A 7,500-nucleotide genomic window follows, 5' to 3' on the forward strand; every position below is an offset into this window, starting at 1 on the left:
GGAGACACAACTATTCTTGCAATAGAATGTTAATAATGATGTTCTCATTTACCTGATTAACTACATATTCAGTGAGGAAGATCGGGTTCTGTCGAGGAACATCTATACACTTTGCATCATTTTGTACCTACACTGGAAGGAGGGGATGTAGGGAGGGAGAGGAGGAAGAAGAGGAGAGGAGGGAGGGAGTAGAGATGGGGGAAGAGGCCCAGTGACAAGGGAGAGAGGACGGGGTAACCGGTCGGAGGGAAGGAGGAGGGATGACTGAGTGGTAGGGATGGAGGGGAAGGCGGAGAGGGGGGAGGGGGGGAGAGAAGGAGAGAGGCCCGCACATGGCACAGCGCACCACGCATGGCCGCTGCATCATATCGATTTCCCTATCGAGTGATAAGAGAGACTATCTAGCATATTTTTGATTGAAAGATTACGCTATACACCACTAGTTTTCACAATACCGACAATAGGAGGTTATATTAAAGGGAGGTTGTTTCAATAAAGTGGTAGTGACGCGGCGAGGGTTAACGAGGTGATGTCATAGCCTCGTTCCCTGACCGGGCCTCAGTTAGTCCCCGGCCACCGTGCAGGGCGCTCGTTCACCGTCGCCTCGTGTGCTAACCTGCCCAACACTGGCGCCTTTTATTAGGGTGAGTTATGGAATATATCTTGTGTAATGTATAGTGCCTTTTTATGTGGGATTTGGTTAGTATTTATTTGCGTTACGTATCTTGTTTGATATGTGACCAGTTGGTGGATTTCATTCTGCTAAAGAAACGATTGGAAATCCAGACTTCCATGTTATTACATAATCTGAATTCTCTGATAAATATAACGGATTCTACGTTTCTAAATTGTCTCGAGGATAGGAAATGAAACTAGATGCAGTTATTTGGCACTATATCAAAATCAGAAATGTGGCCTGACTGCCCCTTGGCCACCATGACATGTATTTATAGCTTGGTATCCCATCCCGCCCACTCGTGTCTCGCCCAATGTTGCCCACCCTCGCCTTGCTGCTCCCCCCCACCCCCCTCCTCCATGCTTCCCTTTTCATGGTCGCTTTGAATTTGTGAGGGTGTTTCTATCTTCATGTACGACAATTTAGGTTATCGTGTAGGTTGTGGAACTATATCTTTTTCAAATGTGATTTATATAACTTGATAAAATATAGAATTACTTTGTTAGCGGTGATCCATTGAGGAACTTTAGATTAAATACCAGTAAGCTAATACGCTTTTATTTTACGAGCAAGTGGAATTTCTATATTAACACATGCACAAGTGATATAACACATGTTACAGTATAACATATTGTCTCCCTCTCTCTCCCTACTCTCTCCTCCTCCACGTTTTTCTGCTAAAAGCGAGTGTTTGCACCTTCGTTTCCATGCACTTCCTCCTACCGAATGTGTGGCAGATACGGTGCCAAATCAATACTTTGGTATTGGTGAAGTTGCCTTTTAATACAGACAACAAAACCACTTCAAAAGTAACATTCCTAGTTATCGCTTTGCCAGATAGGGACAATCTTTTATATATCAAAATTTGTATATTTTTTTTTTTTTTTTTTAGAATTTCAATACTTTTTGAATCTCTAATTCCTTCGCCTTTTTTGCTTGTCTCTTGACTGTTGTGGAGGCGATAGATATTCAAGTCTATAATTGACACTCTTGACTATGCGTTGCTGTCCGGCTATCCCTTGGCCACAGAAATGTATTTATAGATTGGCATACGCTTGTCCCCACACGCCCTCACCGGACCTGAGCAACAGTATCGACCTCCCCCCCCCCCACCCTATCTCCCGCTTGCATTGCCTCTAGCCTTCACTTCGGTTTTGAAAGAGCGTTTTGATTAGTTTCATTGTGGATCAACGAGACCAATTTGATTTTAATTTAATCCGAGTTTTTTAAACCTGATTGGTTATTTATTCTTGAATATTTGCGCAGGTAAACAAGCAGTTGTATAAGCGCTGAAAAAAATAGGGTCTACAATATGAATTAAATTAGATCTTCAATAGTTCTGAAGTGCTATTAATAATGGGTTCCCAATATGATCCCCCCCATTTACCTGTTCCTATTCTCCACACAGCAGCAATTTAAGTTGATTTTAAAATCGCTCCTACGTGTACTTCCCGCTCCCCCACCCTATCCCTCCCGCTCCCCCACCCTATCCCTCCCGCTCCCCCACCCTATCCCTCCCGCTCCCCCACCCTATCCCTCCCGCTCCCCCACCCTATCCCTCCCGCTCCCCCACCCTATCCCTCCCGCTCCCCCACCCTATCCCTCCCGCTCCCCCTCCCCCTCCCTATCCCTCCCGCTGCAATATGTGGAAAGCTCGCTCTTATTTTTAGGATGGTATCCGTCTATGCCTTCTAAAAGTAAAGTAAAAGTTGCTACACTAGTACAGGAAATTATTTCAAGACCGCATATCAAATGTTTATCTCTAGGAATTATAAATGTGGTTTTTAATTTGGTTATTGATTTATTTTCTGTATAATTTCAGGGAACGCCAGGAAATCGCCAGAGTATGATGGATCGGATTATCTCCAGGGTGTGGGAGATGGCTATCCCAATCAGCTGACTCGCTGTGTGATGAACTTCAAAGAACAAATCGGGTATGTATTAATGCAGATAGTGCAACGTGTGATATATATTTCAACTTGGTATAAATAGAAATCTTTTGGCACTTTCCTAAAAAAAATAGTAAGGCAAGAGCTTGTCATATTGTCAACTGTATAAAAGATCTTTGTCTGTGGAGGACATCTTAACCATCCAGGCAAATGTATTGTCCATCCGTACTATACTTCCGTTTATTGTATGCGTCGGCTAAATACAACCACAGTCTGGTTGAATTAAAAGCATTTTATTTCCGTCGCCTCCTGCATTCTTCTCTCATTGGCAGTACTTTGCACCTTCGTTTCCATGCACTTCCTCTTACCGAATGTGTGGCAGATACGGTGCCAAATCAATACTTTGGATTTGTGAAGTTGTACGAAATTATCGGCGACAAAATCATTTCGAAGTTACATTTTTGTGCACTTCCAACGAGTCATGGGGTATCATTCACATTGTATCCACGTCACTGGCTTTTAATTAGTATTTCCCTGTCCATGTTTCAACGAGATTTGAAATCTAGCGGCCAAATATAGCCATTCCAAGTCCCATATTTCTCTTGTTCATATATTACTTTAATTCGTTCCATCCTCCTGCTTATGAAGGTTGACATTAAAGAATTTATTAGTCGCAATGCCTTGTTACTTAATTAGATTATGATAATATAGCAGTACGTTGAGTATGAAAAGGAAAGCCTTTCAATAGCCTTATTTAAAAAGTGTTTATATTAATTATACCGAATGGACAAAGCAGTCTGTCGAAACACAATTTATACATGTTGCTGAACGGTTATGAATTGATAATTCACACGCACTTGTTTATTTCAGAAACGCCTTTGTGCTTGGGCACCTATTGGCGGAATGAACCAGGAAGGGAGCATGGAGCATCTCTTCACACCCTCTTGATAAGGAGGGGGACATGCTGTCGCAAAGCACTCGTGTCTAACATCTATGCCTCTTAGACCCCAATGCCTCCGGTAGGTCTATCTGCTTGCAAAGAAGATATTAAAATGACACATTTTATAAATACTGTAGGATACCGTCATCAAAATGGGATTTACATTTGATTTGCACTCTTTGTTGCCATGTAGTTTTGTTTAGATTGTGTGGTCTGATAGAGTGCAAGAACAGAATCTTGTCAATGTCAGCTTGGTAGTAGTTAATGATACTGCCAGTGACAACAGGGAACAGTTGTAGAGAGCTATGTGAATGAAATTAAATTCGACAGTGATAGTTCTCGTACGTAGCACTCGATATTTGGTTTACCAGATCGATATATTTGAGGAAACCAAATAGACCGCCGATTGATTCGAGAATAAGAGATGCATATCAGATTTTGTCTATTTTTCCTCCAGTTGACGCCTTTTGTAGAGCATGGATCTAAATTTGAAGGTTAGAAGTAATAAAAGCAGACCTTTTATATACATCGTTATATTCAATATACGATTAGATTAAAGTGCATTATCTTAGGTTAAAATTAGGAAGAGGTCGGAGGCAATGCAAGGAAACCGTGTAGAATCTAGATTACAATAGAAAGTTCTCAAGGAATGAATAATATATAGTATGGAAAATGAATTGGTCATTCATAGCACTTTATCATTATTTTTTACAAAGACTGGGATCCATAGAAATCTGACTGGCAATTGGATTATGCAGATCAAATGTGTAGATTAAAAAAAAAAAAGCTTGCAGTAATTCAACCTTTTTGCAATATGTTTACAGCCTTTCAGTTTACTTACGGCCTTAGACTTTGGATTTCAAGATCGTTGTTTGCATATTTAAATTTTGATAGTCTGCTGCATTATATATTAATTTATATTAACTTCATTTTGTTATCGATAGTTGATACCTTCTCATTTTCTTCCCCCAGAAAATCCACTAAGCTTGTCAAATTTACCTTTTAGGTCATGGCTTGGTACAGCATTGCTCTCGAGTTTGACTTTAGTGCGTCTGCATGGATCGTGGAGGTAACTGAACCGTTTTTTTTTTAATTGTTGAACTATAAACCAGTATGATCGGTCTTCGATCGTCTTAACTTGAACAAATAGAAATATTGAGTATACAATGTGAAATGTACATTAAAGCTCTTGATCGTGAAGAGTAATTTATGATATTAAAGGAGCATGACGAAAGTCTAAAGTACCTTTATTATGAATTCATTTGGTTTTTATGTCTTAACATGATGAATTTATGTTGTTACACACTCTGAGTGAAGTCACGCATTTTACTCTGCAGAACATTGGATTCCCTGAAAAGAACCGCTCAGACAGAATGAATGGTAATAAGTATTTAAGAAACTCACCATTTGTTTTTCTCTTCCTTAGCTGTCGAAGGATTCTTTTCATATCGAGAAAACTCTTCAGTAAGTATACTGGCCTCTTCAGGAAATGGCATTTTAATTGTTTTCACTGATGCTTTGTTACACACTCTCAGAATAACAAGTTTTAATTAAAACTCTTGTTATATGTTTGAATATCTTTAAACTGAATGCAGAAGTTGAGCATGTATTGTATGGATAATTCAAGCGACGACTAACCTCTGTCTTAATGATCCCACAGGAAATGAGGTCCATGTTGAGGCCACACTTCAAGTACTAAAAGGGCGAGTTATTTTCCTGCCCTGGACTGGAGAATTCGTGTTCTCGGAATGACTCCTCTGTCTTAATGAAAGTTGTAGCCTTGTTTTGATTTCCAAAACTCAATAAATTATATTGAAACTTGGCAAATAGAATTTTCATTACAAGCCTTGTTCTGACATATCAAAGTTTGACACTAATCAGGTTGATTTAACACTGAAGAAAAAAGAAAAGCTTAATTGTTAAAATGTTGCTGCCGAATATTCGTTTTGGTGTCATTATGGCATGTGCTATGCATACCTGCAGGTGTGGAGCACCCGGTTAGGGTTGTATATTTAGTTCCTAAGATAACTTCATAAGTTCGGTACGAAATGGAAAATTAACCTTACCGTTTTATAGTTTGGTAGAAAAAATGCATTGCCATGATGTCAAAGAGATGAATTACCACATTGGTATTTTTCCTTCGGTAAACTATTTGAATGTCTCGCTTGACGACACGCCCAATATGTGTATTCGCATAAATATCCTATCTGAATAGAAACTACATGAACTCTAATTGTAACATTTAAGAAAATTCAAGTAAATTACTTGTTCGCACAGTATTCGTAGAAAGATATTTCATTAACGGACATGGGTTAAAATGAACCATTATTTGTCTTAACACAACACCACTAGACGCAGCAGATGATTCCTATATCTCTTGAAACCATGTGAATCCTCTGTAAGCATATTTGATTATTTAGACCAAGGCTTACCTCTGGCATTCTTAAATACTCGTAGGCCACTGCCCACCAAAACTGCAATACAAAATCTTATGTCTCTATCTTGCTTGTCTCGTGTCTGCGGAACTGTCTACATAAATAACCCTATCCATCATGCATTTCATATAAAGCTCGTGTCGGAACTGGTGTATCATGGTGAGACAGACCTCGGTTTTCAATTATCGATTGCTTTACTTAGCCCTTTGAATACCACGTAAAGATTTGACTGGAAGATTAGTCAGGGATCGGGAGCAAGTTGATGGCCACAATTCTGTGTTATGTAACCAATTGTAAGCAAATTACATCCGAGCCAGTGTCCCGGCTTAAGGTGAGCAGTCGTCTAGGATTGAGCCCAGCTTATAACTATGCAATGGGTTACTGCTACAAATGTAATCTTGCATGGGTATGGCAATGTTGTGCATCATTGGAAAAAGTCGTAAAATTATGCTGTTACTTAGTACCCCTGATGTTTTTCCATTAACATCAATGATAAACAAATATCCTGATAATAGATTCCATATGTTCTCTCTCGCTAGTTTGCATACATTGCCTACCTGAGCGTCTGTGTGAAATGAGGCCTGTTTTTCCAGATACCATTAACGACTGGCAGCGGTACCATTCACCCTAATCCGCTCTTGGATGAGGTACGGACGTTGTTATCCGGAAACCTTAACATCCGAGTTAAGAGCTTTACATTGTATAATTCATATACGAGACTTCATTAACAATCGAGGAAATTAGATTGTCGCGTGCTCCCTAATCGTCCCGGCAGATTTTAATGATCAGAAATTCAGCTGATGATAGACAATTCAATAACACTCGACAAAACGGAAACGACGTAAGGTATTTTTTTATCGTTTTGTTGCCACGGCAGATAGTCTTAAACCATGATTAACATTTATCTTGTGGTATACATTAAATCGGCAATTTTGTTCCCCATTTCAAATACTCTCAAAGACGAAGAGCAATGTAATGGTAACCATATTGTAAAATAAACGGTATTACAGGGGATCATATTGCATCTTAAAGTAAATATAGCCCAATTTATTAGCAATGTATGCTGATACAATAACGAACCACAGATTTATTTATTTATATACATTTAAATATAAAATAGGAAATATACCCACCTGCTAATCTTAGCGCCTGGTAGTGGCAGATCTATATAATGGGACGACGAGGGAGTTGCCAATATACATAAACCTTAAATACATTACCCACTAATGCCTTCATTAAAACCTCCGGCCTCCATTTCTATGCTCTATAACAACACCACTAACACACATGTTAAATTTCCTAGATACTCCAGTCCCTCCTCAAGGGTTCGCTATCTGTTCATAGAAAATGGAATTAGATGCGTTCATGTTTAGGGGTAACTTCTGAATTTCCCTGACTACATTTATACGTCCGAAAAAAATGTATGCCTCAATTGTTTGAGGATTTCATAAATGTTTATACTGGTAATACAATCATGGAAGAACCATGGATTCTTACATTATATATGATCTTACTCTTGGTATGAAGTAGAGGAGTTATAGAATATTCCCTTTATTCTGT

At 39.1% G+C, this 7,500-nt stretch overlaps 1 long non-coding RNA gene across 2 annotated transcripts; it reads left to right on the plus strand.

The window, feature by feature from the left end:
* Nucleotides 1–310: 310 nt before the first annotated feature.
* LOC147469815 (uncharacterized) lies at nt 311–5,332 on the plus strand. Of its 2 annotated transcripts, none has more exons than XR_015191915.1 (6): nt 311–644; nt 2,499–2,610; nt 3,436–3,584; nt 4,512–4,574; nt 4,932–4,969; nt 5,166–5,332. It is a non-coding gene; the product is annotated as an uncharacterized LOC147469815 (long non-coding RNA). The 2 variants fall into 2 exon arrangements; XR_015191916.1 differs by lacking the exon at nt 311–644 and adding an exon at nt 2,349–2,373.
* Nucleotides 5,333–7,500: the final 2,168 nt, after the last annotated feature.

This window comes from Penaeus japonicus, unplaced genomic scaffold, assembly GCF_977035675.1.
Source record: "Penaeus japonicus unplaced genomic scaffold, GWHDUDI00000001_assembly GWHDUDI00000019, whole genome shotgun sequence".
In the NCBI taxonomy this organism is placed as follows: Eukaryota; Metazoa; Arthropoda; class Malacostraca; order Decapoda; family Penaeidae; genus Penaeus; species Penaeus japonicus.